The sequence below is a fragment of the Bos taurus genome, chromosome 16, assembly GCF_002263795.3.
Source record: "Bos taurus isolate L1 Dominette 01449 registration number 42190680 breed Hereford chromosome 16, ARS-UCD2.0, whole genome shotgun sequence".
Lineage (NCBI taxonomy): Eukaryota > Metazoa > Chordata > Mammalia > Artiodactyla > Bovidae > Bos > Bos taurus.
The window spans coordinates 52,574,011-52,598,796 of NC_037343.1; the positions used below are offsets into that span (position 1 = coordinate 52,574,011).

The following is a 24,786-nucleotide window of genomic DNA, read 5'->3' on the forward strand; positions in this document are numbered from 1 at the left end:
CCAGTTCACAGCATCCATGAAAACAGGCACCGGGGACGTTCAGGAGGGGGCATACCCGCTCTAGGGGAAGATGGGGGTGGAGGCAGGGTGCCCCTCCACTCAGGTGGATACTCAGCTAGCCAGATTTCTGGAAATGCAGCTCCATTTGCAGCGCCCCTGCTTCCCCGCCCCCACCCCAGCTTTAACATCACCAGGACTTTGCTCGCTCCATGTCCCCTGCCTGCTGTGTTCTCTCTTCCATTAAACCCCTTTTGTCTGTCCCTCCAACCGAGCTCAGAGGACACTTCTTTCCGGAAGCAGTTTAGGACATGCCTGGGCATGCCTTGTCTTTGTACCCATAGCATTTTTTCAAACTCAATTGGCCTCCTGGGGCAGCATCTCAGAGCTGTCTCAGCCTTTACCAAGCATGTGCATCCTATTTCTTTCTTTCTTTCTATTTATTTTTGGCTGTTCTGGGTCTTCCTTGTTGTGCTCAGGCTTTCTCTAGTTGCAGAAAGCGGGGGGCTAGTCTCTAGTTGCAGGGTGCACAGGCTTCTCATCGAGATGGCTTCTCTTGTTGCAGAGCACGGGCTCTAGAGTGTGGGCTCAGCAGTTGCAGCACGTGGGTTTAGTGGCCCCATGGCATGTGGAACCTTCCCGGTCCAGGGATTGAACTGATGTCCCCTGCGTTGGCAGGTGGATTCTTAACCACTGGACCACCAGCAAAGTCCGGGGCTTCATTTTAAATGCCAGCACAGGAGTGGGAGGGTAGGGAAGGGAGAGGGTGGAGGGAGGACCAGATTGAATACTTCAATTTGACCCACATATTCTCTGTTTCAGAGACACCTCCCCTTCCAGGTCTTCAAAAGAAGGAGGCATATCGAGTGGTTCCATGATGAGGGCAGCCTGGGATTATTTCACTGTCGCCTCCCCTCAGGGATGAGCACCGAGGGTCACCAGCTTGTCCTTGAGAAAGTGATGGGATCACTAGGGGAGGGAGACAGTCGGTGAGCACCATAATTTTTAAAGATTTCTTTCGTGTTTCAACTAATCACCTGTGCTTTCACTTTTTACATTTTGTGATGCTGAAAAAATATTAACATGCCCCTGTTAACATTTTCATTTTATGGGGCAGAAAGCAAAATGTCTGGATTATTCAATAAACTCTGGACTCCTGTTCAGCATTGGGCTACTTCTCCCAGGTCACCAGCCATGCAGTGGCTTGCTTCTTTCTTTCTTATTTGCCCACCACCCTCTGTTTTATTAAGATATAATTGACATGCAACATTGTGTAAGTTTAAGGTGTATAATGTGATCATTTGATACATGTATATATTGCAAAATATTTACCATGACAAGGTTAGTTAACACATCCTTCACCTCACACAATTATCACTGTGTTGTTGTTATGGTGACGATGCTGAAGTTCTATTTTCCTAGCAACTTTCAAGTATATAATAGAATATTGCTAGCTATAGTCACCATGCTGTGCATTAGATCCCCAGAGCTTCCTCCTTTTATAACTGGAAGTTTGTCTCCTGTGTTAAACATCTCCTCGTTCCCTCCACCCTCCCGACCCCACTGCCCACTAACCCCTGGTAACCACCATTCTCTTTGTTATTATAAATTTGACTTTTGTTTCAAGATTCCATGTATAAGTGAGACCATATGGTATTTAGGCATTTGTCTTTCTCTGTCTGGCTTATTTCACTTAGCATAATGTCCTCCAGGTTCATCTGTGTTGTTGGAAATGGTAAGATTTCCTTCTGTTTTTAATGGCTGAATAATACTCATATATATACGTATATATGTATACACACACACACACACACACATATATATACATATGTATATATACACATATTTACATATATATCTCACAACTTTATTTTTAGCCATACTGTATGGCTTGTGGGATCTTAGTTCCCTGACCAGGGACTGAACTTGCTCCCTCAGCAGTGAAAGCATGGAGTCCTAACCACAGGTGCATGCTAAGTCGCTTCAGTCATGTCCTCTGACCCCGTGCAACCCTGTGGACTGTAGCCCGCCAGGCTCCTCTGTCCATGGGATTCTCCAGGCAAGAACACTGGAGCGAGTTGCCATTTCCTTCTCTAGGGGATCTTCCCGACCCAGGGATAAAACCTACGTCTCTTCCATCTCCTGCACTGGTACGTCTCTTTACCACTAGCACCACCTGGGAAGAAAGCATGGAGTCCTAACCATTTGACTGCCAGGGAATTTGCCATGACTTCTTTATGCATCTGTTGATGGACATTTAGGTTGGCTCCATGTCTTGGTTATTGTAAATATTGCTGCAACAAACATGAGGGTGCATCTATATTTTCGAGTTAGTATTATTATTTCTTTTGGATAAATACCCAGAAGTGGAATTGCTGTATCATATGGTAGCTCTACTTTTAATGTTTTGAGGAACCTCCGTACTGTTTTCCATAGTCGCTGTACCTATTCACATTCCTTCCACAGCATGAGAGTTCCCTTTTCTCCACATCCTTGCTGACATTTGTTATTTCTTGTATTTTTAAAAATAGCAGAATATAATGACAGGTGTGCGGCGATACCCCACTGTAATTTTGACTTGCACTTCCCAGATGACTAGTGATGTTGAGCACATTTTCATGTATCTATTGTATGTATGTCTTCTTTGGAAAAATGTCTGCTTAGGGATTTGGCGCATTTTAAAATTGGATATTTGTCTTTTTGCTATTGAGTGGTATGAGTTCCTTTTATATTTTGGATAATTAACCCCTTGTCAGGTATGTGGTTCAGAAATATTTAATCCCATTCTAGAGGCTTTCTTTTCCTTTTGTCGTTTCCTTTGTTGCACAGAAGATTTTTAGTTTGATTTAGTCTCACCTGTTGACGTCTGCTTTTGTTGCTTGTGCTTTCAGTGTCATACCTCCAAAAAACATTGCTAAGATCAACGTCAAGGAGCTTTATCCCTATGTTTTCTTCTAGGAGTTTTATAGTTCTGTGTTTACATCTTATTTAATCCATTTTGAGTTAATTTCTGTGGAGTCCACTCGCATTCCTTTGCATGTGAACATCCAATTTTCCCAACACTATTTATTATTTTCCCTACTGAGTATTCCTGGCTCCCCTGTCAAATGCTAGCTCACTGGAGAGCGCATGGATTTATTTCTGAGCTCTCATTTCCGTTCTATTGGTCTGTGTCACTGTGTTTCCTGCAGGGCTCACTTCTGAGCCTTACTACCAGGAATGCTGGTGGCCTGCTCCAGTCCCAGCTCTGCCAAGCAAGTCAAGGAGTAAAAACGCATTTCAACATCCGCTTAAGACAATTAGGAAGGCCACCCAGCTTCAGGGAAGAGAGTGTGAGAAAGTGAAAAAAAACCCAGTATACTCTGAATGCAATCACATTGACTGTCAAACTGTCCACCATTCACAGAGAAGTTCCACTGGGCAGTTAACAGTAAGCAGAATTCACATATGTTATTTTCCTTTTTTTTCTTTTGGAAGCATTTTTTCTTTTTGACCACACTGCACATGGCATGTGAACTTCCCTAACCAAGGATTGAACCTGTGCCCCGTAGTGGAAGCTCAGAGTCGTAACCCCAGGACCACCAGGGGAGTCCACATATGTTATTTTCTTATGAAATATTCGCATGAACTATTTGGTTCACCCTTATTAATGTTCGGTTAGCAGACCCTCGGAGATGTTCTGGATGCGGGCCTGGGGCCCTTTCTTTCTCCAGTGCAGGCCCATGGGACCAGGTCCTGTTTTGCAGGTGGCAGCAAGGCCAAGCAGTAGAGTTTTCCTACTCAAAGTGCATTTTCTGCCCCATGGGGAACAGCTAGCTTTGGGGCCAGCAGCACCTGCAGGAAGGTGCACTTATGAGGGATGGATGGAAAACAACTTCGTTTGTGCCTGGAAAGACTCAAGCAGTGGCTTCTCCAGCAGGGAATGGACCTGTTTGTGCTGTGACCAGCTGGGGCCAGCACAGCTGGCTTGAATCCTGCAAGCTGATGTGCAGGTGTCACTTTCTTGGTACCGGGATGCAAAGCTGCACTGACAGCTGGGGCACAGCCTGGCAGTCAGGGGTCCCCAACTCTGGGCCAAGGACTGGTACCGGTCTGTGGCCTGTTAGGAACTGGACCACACAGCAGGAGGCGAGTGGTGGGCAACTAAGCAAAGCTTCATCTGTATTTATAGCTGCTCCACGTTGCTCACATTACTGCCTGAGCTCTGCCTCCTATCAGATCAGTGCAAGCACTGGATTTTCATAGGAGCACAAACCCGACTGAACTGCGCATGTGAGGGATCTAGGCTGTGCACTCCTGATGAGAACCAGCCCAAACTGCACCCCCCACCCCCAATCCGTGGGAAAAAACTGTCTTCCATGACACGGGTCCCTGGTGCCAGAAAGATTGGAGACTGCTCTCAGTGACCATTATTGAGCAGCTGCCATGCACCAGGCTTTTATATGCAGTTATCTCCTCTAATCCACAGCCCAAACCCTACAGGGTAGGGCGACTCCTCTGCCCATTTTATGAATGAGGAAAACTGGAGCCCATGGGGGGAATGATTCCCACAAGGCCACACAGCTAGGCAGTGGCTGCACTAAGATTGGAACCTGGGTCTGTGGACTCAAAACTGGGCCCCTAACAATTCTTCAGCCTAATCAGGCCAAGTAACTCATCACCCTGCTAACCAACCAATCAGCTAGCCAACTTCCCACTGGCGATAACAGTTTCCGGGTGCTTACAGGGTGTCAGGCACTGGAGATGGGGAGATTAAGAATCCTGGCTTCTCTGGTGGCTCAGTGGTAAAGAATTGGCCTGCCGGTGTAGGAGATGTGGGTTCGATCCCTGATCTGAAGGAAGATCACACATGCCATGGAGCAGCTAAGCCCATGCCCCACAACTACTGAGTCTGTGCTCTAAAGCCTGGGAGCCACAAATGTTGAGCTCATGTGCCACAACTATTGAAGCCCATACGTTCTAGAGCCATGCTCTGTAACAAGAGAAGCCACTGCAATGAGAAGCCAGTGCCCCACAACTATAGAGTAGCCCCCGCCCTCCACTAGAGAAAAGCCTGCACAGCAACAAAGACCCAGCACAGCCAAAAAAGTGGATGGAATCCTGCCCCAGCTATATGACATTAAGCAGATTGCTTAAGCTCTGAGGGCTTTAGTTGCCTCATCTGTAAAATGGAGCAATAATGTTGCCTCCCCCATTGGGTTATGTGCGTAAATACATGTAAAGAAAGCACTTGGAACAGCGTCTGCCGCAGAGTAAGGGTTCAATAAATGCTACCTATTCATGTGAGATTAATAGGGTTGTGATTTTGTAAATTACATTTTGTTTCTGGTGCAATGTTTTAAAATTGATTTTCAAATAAAGCAACTTTTTACAAAGCCTATACCCAGGGGTGGGCTTCCCAGGTAGCGCAGTGGTAAAGGATCTGCCTGCCATTGTAGGAGATGCAGTAAATGTGGGTTTGATCTCTGGGTCAGGAAGATCCCCTGGAGGAGAAAATGGCAACCCACTCCAGTAATCTTTGCCTTTGGGGTCCCAAAGAGTGGGACACAGCTGAGAACACACGCACGCACGCATGTGCGCACCCAGGGGTGGTGGGGGGCATGGTGCACCCGTCTTTCAGGCCAGCAGGTAGATTCACACTTCACTCTCCAGCACCCCCATCTTTAGTCACCAAGAGACAGACAAGCAGGTCTCGGTCTGTTTTCATCCTCTGGCTGCCCATCTGGCAAATGCACTGGGGAAGAGGAATCCTGACCTCTGGTCCCCTAAGTGCCCGCAGCAAAGCCTGCCCCTCGAAGCCAAAGCAGGAGCACCACAGGCAGGGAGAAGGGGTGCCCCACCTAACTGCCACGACCCGAGGGTGCCCACCTGCAGGGTTGAGGCAAAAGGGGACTCTACACTGGAAGCTGGTGCTCAACGGTCCTTAGGGCCACTGGACAAAACCTGCCACTTCACAGCCTCCTTCCTCAAAAAGTACAGTTTGGATCCTGTGTTTGAGTTAACAAGCGTGAACGTGTTGTCAGCAGTTTTTTTTTTTCCTTGCATTTTCTGAGCCTGGCATCCTAAGGGTTATTTATAATTTATTTGTCTCCCAGGACAACTGCCTCAATTTTCTAAACCCAAAGTGACAACAGCAATAACAAAACCAGGCCATGTTCTGCTCCAGGGGGTCCACCTGTCTGCGCCCTTCATTCCCTGTGGGTGGGAATTTCAAACAAGGACTTTTGCTGCCTTCACCTGGGCTCCATGATGCCATTTTGCAGGATGGCCGTAAAGCTGGTACAAGGTCCTGTATTTTTCTAATTCCAGCTGCATATTAGGCTTCCTTTGGAAATAATGTGGAAGATAAAAAAATTGCAGTTCTCGGCACTTTGGATTTTCTGGCCTATAAAGACTGTGTCCATCAAAGCATGCCCCGGTCCCTGTCTGCCCCCAGCAACCTCAGACAGGCACACACCTGACTGTTAGCACAGGCTTTCCAGGTGCTGCGCCCTTGGCTGGCCCCTGTGTCCCTATGGGGCCCTGAGGATCGGGCTTCTGCATGTGCATATTATATACACCTGCATAAATTGCCTTTATCAGTTTTATTAGCAGAAAGCGCCTGCCACCGCTGGAGATCCTCGCTGCACTCTGAAGAGAGGGGACCCGTGGGTTTCCATCCCCGTAACTCCGTGTGTTACTCTGCTTTCCTTAAGTATGTGCGCCCTGTCTATTGGGAGACAGAAAGGTGAACCTTTGCCACTCCAAAGAGAGGCAGCTATGGGAACACAGATTTAACAGTCCTTTGAAACTTGAAACTTGGCCCCTGGGCTGTGGGGGATCTTCTCCCACTGTGACTGTTCTTGGGTGTGACCTGGACAGACCCACCCACTAGCGGATCCTGTCGGCTCCCTCTCCAAACGTATCTTGAATCCAATAGCTTCTCACCACACCACTCCAACCGCTGCCGCCCTGGGCTAAGCCGCTGTCATCTCTCTTCAGGGACATCGCAATAGCTTCTGGGTGGCCTCCCTGCCTCCATCTTATTCCCACTCTATCCACTCTCCACCCAAAAGCCAGACATAAAGCGAGTCAGACCATGGGACTCTCTGCCTAGACCCCTTCACCATCTTCTCCTGGCTGTTTGGGTAAACTCTGAACCCTGACAATGGCGTGAGGGACATGCTATATCCCTGCCCCCCACCCCCAGCCTCAGCTCCAGCCTTTCCCGCTCTGGACTCCAGTCACTAATCTCCACTGGCCTTCCTGTTGTCTCGTGACTAAGCCAAGCTGCTTCCTACCTCAGGGCCTGCACCTTCTGACTGCTCTGTCCCTGTCACGGCTGTGTCCAGGTCCCTCTCCCTATCCAAGTCTCAGTCAGATGCCAGCTCTCCAGAGGGGCCCTGCTCCCACCACCTTCCTGGAGCAGCCTCTCCCCCCAGGCATCACCAAGTGATGACCGTGCTCCCCAGGCATCACCAAGTGATGACCGTGTGTTCTATTTGTCACGGCACTTTTGCATCTCTGAGATCATTTGTTAGTGCTCATGGGGTGTCTTTCTCCACCAGACAGTGAGCAACCTGAGGACAGGGGCCATCCCTATCTTGTGTCACCACTGTGTCCTGGCCCTTGAGACAGTGTCTCCTACAGAGTAGACGCTCAATTATTTGTTGAATAAACATATTTGTGGGCAGTTAGTGCAACATACCCAAATGGGCACTGTATCCAACCTTGGAATCATGGCGGTCTGGGTAAGAAGACTTTCTTCTCTGAATTAACCATGCCTGCATCCTTCTCCTTTTAGGATCTTCCCATTTCCAGACAACAGAAGACACCAGATAGACCTCATCATGGTAGCAGCTGAACCCACTTGCTAGGCTCTTCCTGTGAGTCAGAGCTCACGCCTAAGCTCTTTACAGACGTGCAGTCCTCCTGATGACCCTATTGGGTAGTTACTACCCTTGTGCCCATTTTGCAGATGGTCAAATGGAGTCACTGATTGGTCTCAATTCATGCAAAGTGGCAGAACTGACTACAGAGCCAGAGCTGTTAGCCTCTCCCTAAATGCATATGAAAAGTACAAGATATCTCCCAGGGGGCTGAAAACCAGGCTTGGGGCAGGGGTGACAATGGCTCCCTAAGAAGCTGTTCTGATTTGGAGGCAGAACGCTGGCTCTGGTGGTGGCTCTGAGGTGGCCCCCTCCTCTTGGCACCGTCCCTACCTGCAACGTGCCGCAAAACTGAAATGTGCAGCCAGCAGGGAGAGCAAACAAGAGTGAGCCCCAGGGGCATGCAGGTCACCAGCCTCTGCCTCCCTGGCCATACCGGGCCTTCCTGGTGAACTTGGCCTAAGCCCCAGTGGCCTGCTTTGAAAGCAGCCACAGGGCTGGAGCAGGGGAGGAAGAATGTGGGAAGAAAGACACTACTTTGGAGGATGGAGGGGGCGGGCAGGAAAGTAGGATTACAGGCGGGCTGGCTTTTGTTGGCAGAAAGGAGAGGGTGGTGGGAACCTGCCACTCTGAATGCCCAGGGCGGAAATACCGGGTCACAGAGGGAGAGTGAAATGAGGACAGTGCCTATTAAGGGGCAGCTCCCACCTCCCGAGGGAGCAGCGGGGGCTGAGGTGTCTTGGGGACATTACAGGGGCCTGGAGGGAGAGGAGGAGGCGGGAGGGAGGAGAGTAGGGAGGAGAATGAGGCGAGGAGATGGAGGAGGGCAGAGGCGAGGGGAAAGTGGGTAACGCATAGGAGAGTGGAGGGCCACATCCTGGTTCCATGATCTTGGCTAAAATACTGCACTTCTCTTTCAGTTTCCTTGGGACCACGATACCTACCCTGTGGATAGGAAGTCACGTATGTAGTTAAAACATCTGACTGGCTTGATGTATCACACAGGAATAATTCACTCCTTTCCTATTTGACTCTCCAACCCCACATTTGGATGAAAGAGATTAAGCCTGCGACCAAAATTGGCTTCTTTCCCTTCAGATCATTCCTCACGGTCCAGATCCAAGTTCACAGGCCTTGGGACTTCCCTGGAGGTCCAATGGTTGAGAATCCACCTTCCAGGGCGGGGGACACAGGTTTGATATCTGGTTGGGGAACTAATATTCCACGTGCCACGGGGCAACTAAGCCCATGCACCACAACAAGAGAAGCCTGTGTGCTGCAGTAGAGAAAGCCCACGTGCTCCAATGGAGCTCGCTTACACACACACACACACCCAGGTTCACAGGCCTCACTACCCTAATACCCAGTTGGAAGACCTTGATCTTTATCAGGTCAGAAGCTGGCAAACACCTGTAGGTTCACCAGGGTAAGGGGCTCTAGAAACGTGTTACAAGGGCTGAGATGGGACACGTCACCAGGTGCGGAACCCCAAAGTTCCCAGGTGCCATGACCCTTGGCTGGCTTACTGCCTCCCTGGTCCCCACCATGAACCTGACTTAGAGGAATACTCCACCCTGCTTGTTTCTGGGTCCTCAAGCCCCTCATTCAGCACACATTCTGGGGTGTCCTCCATGATGCTTTTATCCACCCACAGATGGGACACCTGAGTTACCAGGAGGGAAGGTGACAAGCTCTAAATGACACAGTGACATGGCACAGACTGGGAGCTAGAGCCAGTGTCCCCTGAGCTTCAGAGCAGAGCTCCTTCAGCTGTCTGTGGGGGGAGCAGGTTCTGAGCCCCAAATCCAAACGCTTGGTCAGCTAAAAGCTTTGGGAGCCACTCCTGGGAGCAAGGGGCAGTCTGGGAGACGCAATCAGATGCTGAAGCGTGGGAAATTCTTGGACATTTTGTTGGAGATACAAGGTCCTACCCTCTTGCTGCTGCTAAGTCGCTTCAGTCGTGTCCGACTCTGTGCGATCCCATAGACGGCAGCCCACCAGGCTCCCCCGTCCCTGGGATTCTCCAGGCAAGAACACTGAAGTGGGTTGCCATTTCCTTCTCCAATGCATGAAAGTGAAAAGTGAAAGTGAGGTCGCTTAGTGTCTTTTAAAACTGGGTCATTCTGAAAGCTGTGCTGTGTGGCCAGTCTATCACACCATCACTTTCTCCTCTCAGCCCTGTACCCTGTGAACATATGCACGCAAGTGCTGTAGCTGCTTCCTGCAAGCCAGAAGTGCTGACTTTGGTCTGAACTCTCTTGCTCTTCTCCCGAATCACCAAGGCCCCCTGTGCTCTCTCTTGCCCTGCTCTGACTTTCTGACACCATCCAGTTTTCAGATTCCCATTTCCAACCCCAACCTGCTGACGGGGTGCTGGACTCTGATGCTTTGCTTTGGCCTCTGGACCTTGGACTGTATCTTGCAGTATCTGCACAGCCACTCCTGAGAAAGGGCCTCCATTCTGCCCTTGCGAGGGACTGTCAGCAAATCCGAGGCTCACCCTGATCCCCAGGTTGTGTCAGCTCTGGCTTCTGCCTCTCTGATGAGGGAAACACTGATTCTGATCAGGTGCTTGAGATGGACAGCTTGGTTTGATCTTCCCCTCTGTTGAACAATGCTCTCATTTTCCTTTCTGTGGCAATTTCATTGTATTTCTGCTTCCAGAGATGTAACAAGAATGGCATAATGGGACGTGTGTGGGTGGAGGGACCCTGGGGAAAGGAACTGAGAAGTCAGTTCTTCTGGGTAATGGATTGTTACCTGAGGCTTTTACCTGAGGTCCTTCCTCCCTCCCAGACACAATTTACTGAACCCTGTGTTAAGCGATTTACATACATAATCTCCCTTAGCTTTCTCTCAACAATGCTATGAAATAGGGTGATTATTATCTCTGCAAATCTTGCTTAGCTTAAGCAAGTGGTTGTCAAGGTGTGTTCTGAGGACAGCTGGGGTTCCTGGGATCCTTCTAGGAGGTCTGTGAGGGCCTCCCCTTCCGAACCACGTATCTGCATGAGGTTGAATTTTCTTCATCAAGTACAACCAAAATAACACATTGAGACAACCTGAGTGCAGAAGCAGGTATGAGAACCCTGCTGTCTTCTGTGGAGTGACATTTCAAAAAGATTTGCAAAAGTAGAAAATAACGCTACTCTTTTCACTAACTTTTTTTTGGGAAAGTATAATTCTTATTCATAAAATATGTTATTTATAGTAACAAGTATAATGGGTTGTTTATTATTATTTTAAAAACAAATATTTAATCTTTTTGAGTTTTAATTTCTAAAATGGTAAACATCAATAAATATAATCCACACAAACAAAAGCTTGTTGGAGTCCTCTCTAATTTTTGAAGATGTACCATCAAGATGCTGGACAAAAGTCTGAGAACTGATGTTTTAAGCCAATGGTGATAATCTCATAAACCTGGCCAGTGATTGGTTCAGGAGTTTAGGCCCAAGCCTATCAGTATATGGTATTCTCTTGGTGACAGCTATTGGTTGGAGAATGGTCATGTGACTGATTTTGAACCAATGAGATGGGTGGAGTGTTTGTTATAAACTGCTGGGAAAGCTCTTCCTGACTGGATGGCTTACAAGAACACCTTTTCTTTCTCTGAGGTTGTCCTGACCAGATACAGTGTCAGAACTTCACCAGCCATCTCACTTCCAGCCTGAGGAGGCAACTGATGCCCAGAGTAGGGCAGAGCCAAGAGAATCACCAAGAAAGGAGACAGAGCCAAAGGTCAAGTTGAACTACATCTTCAAGTGCAGTGTCATGACTCTAATGAATATCTTCATTTTTTTTTTATGTCAGCTGGAGTTGGGTGTTAAGTATTTACAGATGACAGCATTTCAACTGCTATGCCCTAGTCCACATATGAGGAAATGGAGGCTCAGAGAGGTTAACTGAGTGCTAGTGGATGGAAAAGCCAAAATCCAATACCCAACCTCTGTTCCCTCCACCTCCATCCCCATATTATGTAACTTTCAAAAAAGTTAGGTTCTTGCCAGTCTAAGTCTGGAATCCAGATCACAAGAAAATCCTATGGAGGCTCATGTGGCTAAGCAGTCTGAGATCCTCAGGAGTGTCTGCCAAAGTCCTTCTCTTTGCCCCAGAAACGTCAGCTCCCTGCCCCTCCTCTGGGAGTTTTGAGGCTATCCCCTGGATCTGCTTGGCACAGTCCAAGCCTGCCCTCCGCCCCAGAGTTCCCTTCTCTAATGATCTGATGAGGCCTAATGAGAGTGTACTCATTAGAGTCGTTGGTTGCAAGCAACAGAAACCAATTCTAGCTAATTTAAACAGAAAAGCGATGTTTGTCTGGCCAACTCATACATCTCCTGGAGAATGGGAGAGTCAGGTTTGGAGGGCTGAAACCAAGATTAATGCCCCAGGACTTCCCTGGTGGTCCACTGGCTAAGACTCTGTGCTCCCAATGCAGGGGACTCAAGTTTGATCCCTTGTCAGAGAACTAGATCCCACATGTTGCAACTAAAGATCCTGCATGCACAACTAAAGATCCCACATGCCGCAACTAAGACCCGGTGCAGCCCAATAAATAACTAGTTTAAAAATTGTTATAAACAAAATTAATGCCCCCAAATCAAACCACTGAACTAGTCCTATGATCAGTCCATGCTGCTGGGCACAAAAGCTCTATCTTGACTGCCATCACTGACAGTGGGCTGACGTGTGCTACCACAGTCTTTGGAAACTGAATCCAAATTTTGTACTACTTGCCTCTTCTTTGGGTCCTTGGCTTCCAGATGTTTGCATCTGATTGGAGACTAGGTTACAGATTCATTCCTTAGCTGCAAGGGATGCTGGGAAAACAAATATTTTCAACTTGATTGAGAGAAGCAGGCTCTGCCTTAAAGCAACTGGAGCTTCTCCAAGCATAGCAAGGAAGTTTGCATGCAGTGTGGCCCAAACGAGTGACAAATGTTTACTGTGGAAAGATACTCAACAATCTGGATAGCTGCTCTGAGCTTCCAACCAGCAAATCTGGTGGGTCAAAGCTCCCCAGTGCCATGGAACAAGTTTTTCCCAGGGACAAATACATGGCTTTTGGCAGGAACTTGGGCTGCCAGTCATGTAGCACAGCAGGTCTGCTGGCTCCCTAAGCAAATGCAAAGATGCATGCTCACTCAGGAATAATCAGGAGCATGTATGGGCCCAATGCCTGGCTCTATCACATATGAAGGATGCGTCTTGGTCAACCACCTTAACCTCTCTGCACCTCAGTCTGCTGACTGTACAGTACCCCACTGCAGAGTTGTTGTGACAGCCAGAAGTTCAGGCATTATTTGGTGCCTGGCTCATTCACTGGGACTTGTCATAAAAGAGTTAGGAGTTCCACCACCGACACTGTTGTAACTGTCTGCTTCTCACCTGCCACTGTCCGCGGTCTCCCTCTTCTCTCTCACTACACAGAATCTGTTCTATGACAGGGGAGCAGAAGGAAGCCTCGTGTCTTCTAGAAAGCTTTACTCATTACCCCAGTTCCTAGTGGTTTCTCACTGCTTTCAATTAAAAAAATAGATATACATTATTTGGCTGCACCGGGTCTTAGTTGTGGTATGCAAACTCTTAGTTGTGGCACATGGGATCCAGTGCCCTGACCAGCAATCAGACCTGGGAACCCTGCATTGGGAGCATGAGGTCTTAGCCACTGGACCACCAGCGAAGTCCCTCACTGCTTTCAACTCTGATTCATTCAATCATTCACTAGACTAGTCCTTCCTTCACCAGACTAGTCCTTCCTTCTTATTACCCAGCCCTCTCCAACTCCCTACCAAGCTCTTTGCACACTGGCCTTCCCTTTTTTAAAAGACACATCTTTTTTCTCATTTGCACTCACTGTCCCTTGTCCTGGAACTCCTCTCCTCCAGAGAGTTGTCTGGCCAACTTTTCCTTGTCAATCACATCTCAGCTAAAATGGCCCCTCCTCCGAGAAGCCCTTCTGATTACCTAAACCTAAACAGCTGCTGCTCACTTTCCCCTTCACTTGCTCTTATTCTCTGGCCTCGGGTGCTCTCAGCTGACCTAGCTACACTCCCAGGGCTGACCAGTGAGGGGGTTTGTGGCAGAGGTCCGGGCCACAGAGCAAGGGCTTGGAGGAAGAGATGGAGCTTTCTTTTTTATTTTGTATTCATTTACTTTTTTTTACTTTACAATATTGTATTGGTTTTGATTTTAAAATTGAATTTATTTGTTTCTTTTTGGCTGTGCTGCGTCTTCATTGCTGTGCACAGGCTTCCTCTAGTTGCAGTGAGTCCGGGCTACTCTCTAGTCATGGTGTTTGGGCTTCCTATTACAGTGGCTTCTCTTGTTGCAGAGCACAGACTTCAGGGCACATGGGCTCAGTAGTTGTGGCTTCCAGGCTTAGTTGCCCCATGGCATGTGGAAACTTCCTGGACCAGGGATCGAACCCCATGTCCCCTGCATTGGCAGGCGGATTCTTAACCACTGGACCACCAGGGAAGTCTGGGATGGAGCTTACTGATGCTGAGCATCATGACCCATATCAGCATCTTTTACAGCTCCTAGCACAGACTCATTGCATGATGGAAGGGCAAAAAAGACTTGGGACAGGAAGCCTGCATCGAACTTCCAGAGGGGCCTCCCCCTGCCCCCACCCAGCCCCAGCCCTGCCCTCCAGGATGATGAGCCCCTGCCAGGGTTACACATCAGCAGATGACAGGGCATGGGATGGCCCTTTTTGGCTGTCACTCCCTCCCCCACCAGAGTCCTGGTGATCCTGGGGGAAGGTTGCTGAGGGACAGACTGTGGGGGCTTCAGCAGCTGAGACACAGATCGGATCAGTGTTAATGAGAGGCCCTGCTGATCTGGCGGCTTTGCTAATTAGGCTGCAACAGCTCCAGACCCAGCCAAGGAAAGCACGTTGCTTATGCTAATCAAGGGCGGTAGGCACTTCCTGGCTGGCAGAGTTGCCCAGAGCCTGGAGCATGTGCTCAGCATATAAGGCATGGCAGGGGAAAGCTGGGAATTGGTTGGGGGGAACCAATGCTAGAAAGATCCAAAGATAGCCCCATGGCTGCACTTTAGATTCTGGGGCTGCCCCTTGGCCCAGTATAGTGAGCAAGAGGCATGGAAGATGGGAGAGGTCACCAGTGAGGTAGAGGGAGGAAGGAGGAAAAATAGCAAAACACCCTACTCTGGAAGGTGGGGAGACGGAACATGAGGCTCACTTTCCAAAACTCAGCTTCGAGTGATGGCGGGCAGACTGTATCGGGACATTCATGGGGCCAATATAGACTCTGCCTACTGTTCCAAAGGGATCAAGCACCCTAGTGCAGAGGGCAGCCTCTGGGGCAGTTGAATCGTAAGCTAGCCAGACAAGTAAAACTACTTCACCCCTGGCAGGGTCAGATGGCTGTGTTCTTCAGCCCAAGTAACAGATATGAAATATTCTGAGTTGATTTCCCCATCATCAATGTATCATCAAGGATCTCAGACCCTGAGATCAAATGTGTGTTGAGATTCACTCACTCAGTTACTCATTCATTCGTTCAGCACCTACTGTGTACCCAGTTTCAGCCACAGGGAATACAGAGATGAATGACGTCATCTTGGTCTTCAAGAAGCTTAGGCAAGGACCACAAACCAGCAATCTGAGTAACCATGTAATCATATAGCACAGGTTTCAGTGCTTCCTTACCTGAGACTGGGAGGCCAAGAAGGCTCCAAGAGATGATGCTTGAGCTAAGTTAGGAAGGATGAATAAATTCAATGCCTAATGTCTAGAGAGTAAGTATTAATGTGCAATGCAATGGTCTATGCCCTTGACATCCCTAACATGTCCTGTCTTCCCAGTGACTCTACTCAGTCGTGACTATTACAGCTTTCCCATTTTACAGATGAGAACACTGAGGTACAAAGAGATGAAGAAACAATCCTGGAGTTGCACAATGTTAAGAGGCAAGTCAGGGAGCAGGAGGGGGCCAGGTGCTCAAGGAGGAGAAAGGATCCCTGAGAAGAAGGACCAGTGTGTGCAGAAGCTCAGAGGGATGTTGCAGCGGGAGTGGCCATGGCCAAGGCTGTGGGCTGGGGAGGGAGACAGGGGGTGATGAGAGGCACCGAGTTTACAACTGGATTCAAGCCCCGCTGACTGAGTGGCTGCACCCTGGGCTCTGGTGGGTCAGAGACATGTGCATGGGGAAGAGTTAGCTTGAAGCCTGCAGCCAGAGGGCCCTAATCACCGATGAATTATGCTCTTCATCAACTATTTAGCACCTCCCTTGGTAGCTGGGTCCAGAGCTGGACTCTGGTCGCCACATCAGTATTTCAGCTGTGTCTTCTTTTCAGCTAAAAGTGAGCTTGTCATTTGCACAACTTTTGAGACACCTCAGTAAGCAAGGTTTTCTCATTCACTCTTGTACCTGCCACACAGGCTTAAAGGGGACAGATTGATTCCGTTCCCTTTGAGTTCTGACCCTCTCTGGCTTCCAGGTACTGGGGTCTTAGCCTGAGTGTCATAAAAAGCTCCAAACACAATATTGCCAGAAACAGTTATTGGATTCTGTACTTTCCCAGCCACTACTGTGTCTGTAGGGAAAGTGGAGGTGGGTGAATGTGATGGAGAGATGGGAGGGAGTGGAGCAACCAGTTAAAGTTAGGGTTGGGTGTCTTCATCAATGCTTCAGCACTCATTGAGGGTTTTGCTTCTCCAGGAAGTCCCCAACACACACCCCAACCAGCTCCAAGAGCCTCTACCCCTCCTGTGCAGCTCTTGTCATGGGGGCCATTTTTCTCTAAATTTAAAAAAAATGATTATTTGCTTATTGTGACTTCCTCCTGTAGACAGTCAGCCTTATGAGATAGGGTGCTGGTCTAATTTTGTTCATCATTATACCTTTTGTTGTTTAGTTGATTGGTTGTGTCTGACTTTTTGTGACCACATGGACTGTAGACCACCAGGTTCCTCTGGCCCTGGGATTTCGCAGGCAAGAACACTGGAGCGGGTTGCCGTTTCCTTCTCCAGGGGAGCTTCCTGACCCAGGGATCGAACCTGTGTCTTCTGCATTGGTAGGCAGATTCTTTACTACTAGCATCTAGAATTGTGTCTGGCACATAGTACATGCTCACACATACTTGCAGAAAGGATGCAGAAATAAGGACTAATCTTGAGAGACTGATGGTTCCTCCCTCCTTTCCTTCCATGTCCCTCCCTTCCCATTCTTCCTTCCAGAAACTTTTTCTATGTGTGTACTGGAGACACAAGACAAGTCAGATGACTTGGCCTGGGGATCGCCATCAGATGGCTGGGCCTGCAGGAGGCCCTCACAGCCCAATGCCAGGAGCTTCCTGGGCTTATCTGCCCCCATCTGAGAATGATGAGCAAATCTAACCCTCACCATGGACAAAGATGGTGGGTGGTGATGCCAGGACAGAAAGTAATTCCAAAGTCTGCTCTGAAGACAATCTGGGGTTTCCCTGAAAACTTCAGTGCCTCCCTTTGCATGCTGTTCCTTGCAGACCCTACAGGGAATGTCTGCAGGGTGGGCTCCTGTGGGTTGTCAGGGGAGGGTAGGATGCTGAGGATGTCGTAGGGGAAACTAGCCTTCAAACAATCCAGGGATTGTAGGATACAAAGAGCGAAAGGGAGAGGCAGATGCCTGTAAAAGACAGATGCCCCACTTCCCACAATGAGGATGAAGAGAGAGCATCCAGACACCAAGTCAGCAGAGACGGCCCAGAGGCAAGCCGCAAGCAGGGACTCTATCTGCCAGGACTGCTTTCTCTCTGGGGTTCTGGGAGAATTTAGTGCTTGTGGCAGGTGCTGGGCTGGGCTCCCTGGAGACCTTGAGACTCCATTTAGGCTGAGACTGAGAACGCAAATGACAGCGGGGCCACCACCCTCTGGAGGGGCTCTGCTAGCTGCCTGGAGGGCATTTACTTCTGCCTGTCTTCCTAGCTCACGGACCCTTGAGAGGGAAGCCAGAGGCAGGGAGTGGGGAGGGGAGGGGGAGTGCCAAATGTAAACACTAGAAAGCTACATTAAAAAAAAAAAATGCCAGGACCCCTGTGGAGACCTATCAGTGGATCTGCAAGTCTGTATATTGGCAAGCCCCCAAGACAAGTCTGATTCACAGAATCCTGACCTCTAGGCTGCTTTTATTTATTTGGCCACGCTGCTCAGCATGCAGGATCTTAGTTCCCTGACCAGGGATGGAACCCATGTCCCCTGCAGTGGAAACATGGAATCTTAACCAAAGGAAGTCACCTAAGATGCCTTTAAAAACACCCTTCCTCTCTTCTGGAAGGCAGACATAATGAAAACAAGATTTCAATTTGATAACAGGAATTTTTCAAAATTTCAGCTTTTATAGGTACTGGGGATTGAAATACTTGGCTGCAACTTGTGTTTTACTGGTTGTCTTTATATTTTTACCTGATAAATAACAAAGTCTTGGATCACTGAGGATGTGGCATGTGGGTCACAACCACAGAGTCAACTCAGGGCAACTGAGGAAGAGAGATTTTTCCATGGAAGGGATCATGTTTGGATCATAAATGGAAAAAAAAATAAGATGAGAAAAAGATTTCACCTTTTAGGAGATGTCACAGGTTTGGCAGATTCAGTTTCATTGTCTTCACTTTCCGACGCACAATGTCTCACCAGTGGGAAGTGCCACCCTTGAGCAATGGAGAGCTTTGACATTTGCAAGTTCAACTTCTCTATCAGGAAAATGGGCTTCGCACACAACTGAAACATCTTTTCCTCGGGGGGCAACGCCGAAAGGACTTTTTTGTTCAATCTTCTATTAAAGAGAAATTCAATTGCCCAGATCAGCCTGTTTCCGGAGTGGTGCATTCTAGCTGACCAAACTTGGCTCACTTACCTCAGATCCAAACTTGCTGAGCTGGAAAAGGAAAGGTGATTGGCAAGTTCTGAGAAGCCGCCGCGTGGTTCTCATTGCAAGAATCCTGAGGCATCTCAACCTGGATTCTGCCTCCAGGGTTTGGTTTTTACTTGTAGAAGTTTTCAGTGATTCTGCTACCCGTCTTAAGGTCACTGCATTTTGTCATGTTAAAACAAAGATTGATAAACTTTTTCATAAAGGACCAGATAGTAAATATATGGGCACTTCCCTGGTGGCTCAGATGGTAAAGACTCTGCTTCCAGTGCAGGAGACCTGGGTTTGACTCCTGGGTTGGGAAGACCTCCTGGAGAAGGGAAGGGCAACCCACTCTAGTATCCTTGCCTGGATAATTCCATGGACAGGGGAGCCTGGCGGGCTACAGTCCTTGGAGTTGCAAAGAGTCAGACACAACGAAGCAACTAATGCAGACAGTAAATATTTGGGGCTTTGCAGGTCATACAGTCTATGTCCCAACTACTGATCTCTGCCATTGCAGGGCCCAAACAGCCTTTTTCATAACATGCGGGTCCCACTTTCCCACGGAGGCACAACTTCCCTTCATCTCGAGCTAGAGACCTGAGGCTACCTTGCTAGTGTCTTTTCTGGCCCTCAAGGCTCTGTGTCTGCAGACAGTACCGCTACTGCATTCACAAACTCCCAGGGGACACAGCCAACCCAGCCTTAGCCCATTTAAGTACTGTGAAAGGGCATGGCCTCAGGTCAATTCTATATTCAACACTTAATTAATCAATTACCACTTAATAGAATATCGTCTTCCTTTTTTAAAGCATTGACTGTATGTCTAGCCTTATGCTAAAAGCTCTGTGTCATCTATAATCCTTCCACACATCCTGGGAGGGAGCTTTTATCATTCCCACTTAGTAGATGGGATTAGGCAGACTCCCAAGGTCAAGAAGTTAGAAAATAGGAGAGCCAGGATTTGAACCCAGGTCTGTGTATTTCCAAAGTCCATGTTCTTTCTTTCAAAATAAATTCTTATATTATATTTGATACATAGAAAATAATATATTTAGGTGGTGGCCAGGGGTAGAAGAAGGGAGAAACAGGGAGTTAGTGCTTATTGGGTGTAGAGTTTCTGTTTTGCAAGATGAAAAGAGTTCTGCAGATGGATGGTAGTGATGGTTGCCTTACAATGTGAATGTATATCACTGAAATGTGCACTTAAAAATGGTTAATTTTATGTTTGTATTTGACCAAAAGAAAAAACTGTATGTAATTCACTCACCTAGAGCCAGACATCCTGGAACATGAAGTGAAGTGGGCCTTAGAAAGCATCACTACGAACAAAGCTAGTGGAGGTGATGGAATTCCAGTTGAGCTATTTCAAATCCTGAAAGATGATGCTGTGAAAGTGCTGCACTCAATATGCCAGCACATTTGGAAAAGTCAGCAGTGGCCTCAGGACTGGAAAAGGTCAGTTTTCATTCCAATCCCAAAGAAAGGCAATGCCAAAGAATGCTCAAACTACCGCACAATTGCACTCATCTCACACGCTAGTAAAGTAATGCTCAAAATTCTCCAAGCCAGGCTTCAGCAATACGTGAACAATGAACTTTCGGATGTTCAAGCTGGTTTTAGAAAAGGCAGAGGAACCAGAGATCAAATTGCCAACAACCGCTGGATCATGGAAAAAGCAAGAGAGTTCCAGAAAAACATCTATTTCTGCTTTATTGACTACACCAAAGCCTTTGACTGTGTGGATCACAATAAACTGTGGAAAATTCTGAAAGAGATGGGCATATCAGACCACCTGACCTGTCTATTGAGAAACCTGTACACAGGTCAGGAATCAACAGTTAGAACTGGACATGGAACAACAGACTGCTTCCAAATAGGAAAAGGAGTACATCAAGGCTGTATACTGTCACCCTGCTTATTTAACTTATATGCAGAGTACATCATGAGAAACTCTGAGCTGGAAGAAGCAAAAGCTGGAATCAAGACTGTCGGGAGAAATATCAATAACCTCAGATATGCAGATGACACCACCCTTATGGCAGAAAGTGAAGAGGAACAAAAAAGCCTCTTGATGAAAGTGAAAGAGGAGAGTGAAAAAGTTGGCTTAAAGCTCAACATTCAGAAAACTAAGATCATGGCATCTGGTCCCATCACTTCATGGGAAATAGATGGGGAAACAGTGTCAGACTTTATTTTTTGGGGCTCCAAAATCACTGCAGATGGTGATTGCAGCCATGAAATTAAAAGACGCTTACTCCTTGGAAGGAAAGTTATGACCAACCTAGATAGCATATTCAAAAGCAGAGACATTACTTTGCCAACAAAGGTCCATCTAGTCAAGGCTATGGTTTTTCCAGTGGTCATGTATGGATATGAGAGTTGGACTGTGAGGAAAGCTGAGCGCAGAAGAATTGATGCTTTTGAACTGTGGTGTTGGAGAAGACTCTTGAGAGTCCCTTGGACTGCAAGGAGATCCAACCAATCCATTCTAAAGGAGATCAGTCCTGGGTGTTCATTGGAAGGACTGATGTTGAAGCTGAAACTCCAATACTTTGGCCACCTCATTTGAAGAGTTGACTCATTGGAAAAGACTCTGATGCTGGGAGGGATTGGGGGCAGGAGGAGAAGGGGACGACAGAGGATGAGATGGCTGGATGGCATCACTGACTCGATGGACATGAGTTTGAGTGAACTCCGGGAGTTGGTGATGGACAGGGAGGCCTGGTGTGCTGCGATTCATGGGTCTCAAAGAGTTGGACACGACTGAGCGACTGAACTGAACTGAACTGAACTGAAGTGAATATACGTATAAGTTGTTGTTTAGTTGCTAAGTCGTGTCTGACTCTTTGTGACCCCATAAACTGTAGCCCACCAGGTTCCTCTTTCCATGGGATTTCCCAGGAAAGAATACTGGGGTGGCTTGCCATTTTCTTCTTCCCGACCCAGGGATCGAGCATGAGTCTCCTGCATTGGAAGGTGGATTCTTTACCATTGAGCCACCAGGGAAATCATATATATAAATTTTATGGATTATAATAATGAAATGAATAGCTGTGAATCAATATAATCACCTCTCTCTTGTTTTAAACCCTTGCTGCCTCCATCATAGGGTGCTGCCCTCAGAGGTTTTGGGGTTTAATGAATCCCTATCTTGCGACTTCCCTTGTGGTTCAGTGGCTAACACTTTGAGTTCCCAAAGCAGGGGGCCCAGGTTTAATCCCTGGTCAGGGGCTCAGAGATTAAAGTGTCTATGCAGGAGACCCGGGTTCGATACCTGGGTCAGGAAGATCCCCTGGAGAAGGAAATGGCAACCCACTCCAGTACTCTTGCCTGGAGAATCCCATGGAGGCAGGAGCATGGTAGTCTACAGTCCATGGGGTCACAAAGAATCGGACACGACTGAGCGACTTCACTTTCACTTTCAGGGAACTAGAGCTCCCATCTCATAACTAAGAGCTCACAAGCCACAACTAAAGATCCTGTATAAAGCCAACTAGAGATCCTGCAACTAAGACCCAGCCCAGCCAAAAATTAAGTGAGCTGCATTTGTAATCATCACTTAAAAAAAATCTTATTTAATTAATATGTATTAACAACATATTTTCTAGTTTCACTTTTTTTTGAGTTTTAAAATAATACCACAATATACATAGTCTTTTATGCCTTGATTTTTTTCACTCAACATTGCATTCTCATGTTCTTGCCTATAGGCATTTAACTGATTTATATTATTCCATTAAGTAAATATATCATTTCTAAATTTTTTACTTTGTTTACTTTTGTAATTATAAACTATAAAGCCATCATGGTGACTGGATTATTTTTCAGAAATATTTATTGTTCCTCCTAGGGGAGGATTATACTTTCCTTCAAATGATGGCAGACTTGGCGTTGCAAATTTCTTTGGTTAATGAAATGTGAACAGAAATTGATGTGTGTCACCTCTGAGCAGAAGCTTGTAGAGTCAGCACATGATCTGCCTGTTCTCTTTTCCCCACTTATGTCTTAGATGGAGGCTGTTCCATCAGCCTGGGTCCTGAAGTGAAGATGACACAGAGCAGAGCCACCACTGAATCGCACTGGACACGTAGCATAAGTGAGAAATAAAGATGTGAGAGATGGACCATAAAGAAAGCTGAGTGCTGAAGAATTGATGCTTTTGCACTGTGGTGCTGGAGAAGACTCTTTAGAGTCCCCTGGACAGCAAGGAGATCAAACCAGTCCATCCTAAAGGAGATCAGTCCAGGGTGTTCATTGGAAGGACTGATGCTGAAGCTGAAGCTTCAGTACTTTGGCCACCTGATGTGAAGAGATGACTCACTGGAAAAGACCCTGATGCTGGGAAAGGTTGAAGGGAAAAGGAGAAGGGTCAGCAGAGGATGAGATGGTTAGACAGTATCATCGACTCAATGGACATGAATTTAAGCAAGCTCTAGGAGATAGTGAAGGACAAGGGAGCCTGGCATGCTGCAGTCTGTGGGTTCGAAAAGAGTCAGACACGACTTAGCAACTGAACAACAACAAACCCTTGTTGAAAGCTAGTGAGATTTGGGGCATCATTTGTTACTGCAGCATAACAGATCTATCGTAACTGATGCATCATGCTCTTTCCACCACAACACAGTGATTCCCAGTGAAGTGGAGGGGACAGAGGGAGTGGCCATTTTCCTATGAGACTGAATTAACCAATAATGCATAAAGCCACATTTTAACAGGTTAAATTGGGTTAATATCATCCCTGTCCACTGTGTGTATTGAGAGTGATTTACATTAACAACTAGAAAGTGCTTCAAAGATACTTAGCATTGGGGGGACTGATTGGCACCTTCCACCTGACTTCTGGGCTTTCTTCCTTCCTCTCCCCTTCCTACAGGTCTCTCTCTTTCTTTTTTTTTGGCTGCGTTGGGTCTTCCTTGCAGTGGATGGGCTTCTCTAGTTGTGGCAAATGGGCTTAGTTCCCCAACCAGGGATTCAAATCACGTCCCCAGCATTTTTAACTGCTGGACCACCTGGGAAGTTCCCCTGCAGGTCTTTGAAGTAACTCACATACAGAGGTTGCAGGAGGAAGTGAGGGCCAGTGCAGAAATTCTGCAACGGTGGAGTCCAGGTGCTGGAAACGCCAGCTGACATGTTGTGGGAAGAAAACAGTCTGAGTAGGGGAGGGGAGGATGTGCTCAGGCAAAGAGACTCAGCGAGCAGACAGGCGAGAAGCAAGTCTGGGCAGAGGCCTCTGTGTTGGGAGCGTATACAGCGCAGCTCAGGCGAGTGAGTTCAGCCGGGACCTCACAATGGTGCTCACAGTGCCGGAAGATGACAGAAACGTCTCCCGTCGGTCAATTTCCCTTTCTCATTAAAGCCGCGGTGACGAGGAAGCACAAATAGGGCTGTGTTGTGCTTTTCCCATTCTCAATTATCATCCGGAGGGGCTGTCGAGAGAGCGGCTCATTTCATGCCATTTTCATTCCTCGTCACTTTTCTTCCTGTTTCTTTCTCTTGTTTCTTTATTCCCAGTTTCTGCGGAGGTCCCCTTAACTATCCCCATCCACAGGGCGAGCAGAATCACGCACGCACAGACAAACACCATGATGAAATCATAATGAGAGAACAAGAGAGAGCCCAGCACGGGAAACTAATCCATCCTAATGATAAAGATCATTATGGAGACAAAGAAGGAAGGGAAACAACACATTTCATTCTAATTAGGCCCGAAAGCTCATTACTGGGAACAGGGAGAGAAAGTGATCAAGTAGATGCATCTTGAAAAAAATAGCTCCTCTGGGCTCCAAGGCCTGAGAAATAGCATGGGCGGGAGAGGCTGATGGTTCCCAAACTGGGGTTCCTTATGGTAGCCGAGGGGGAGGGGAACTGCAGGAAAGGGCTGTTTTTTCAAAAATGTGAAAAGGGGTTAATGGAAATTATCATTTTGCTCCTAATAACTCAATATGGACAGACAAACTAAACATCTCAAGTTTCTTTGTTTAGGGCTGGCATTTCATCTGTTCAGGCATAACTAGCTTGCTTATAACAGAGGTCTAAACAATTGTTGAGAACATAAGAAT

At 47.5% G+C, this 24,786-nt stretch overlaps 1 protein-coding gene and 1 long non-coding RNA gene across 2 annotated transcripts in view; one reads left to right on the forward strand and one right to left on the reverse strand.

The window, feature by feature from the left end:
• The window catches only part of KAZN (kazrin, periplakin interacting protein), a 1,332,513-nt gene that overhangs the window by 188,124 nt on the left and 1,119,603 nt on the right, over positions 1–24,786 (reverse strand). The gene's annotated exons all lie outside the window — the stretch shown is intronic.
• LOC104974473 (uncharacterized) lies at positions 748–13,998 on the forward strand. Its single transcript, XR_001502093.3, has 3 exons — positions 748–986; positions 7,781–7,862; positions 8,786–13,998. It is a non-coding gene; the product is annotated as an uncharacterized lncRNA (long non-coding RNA).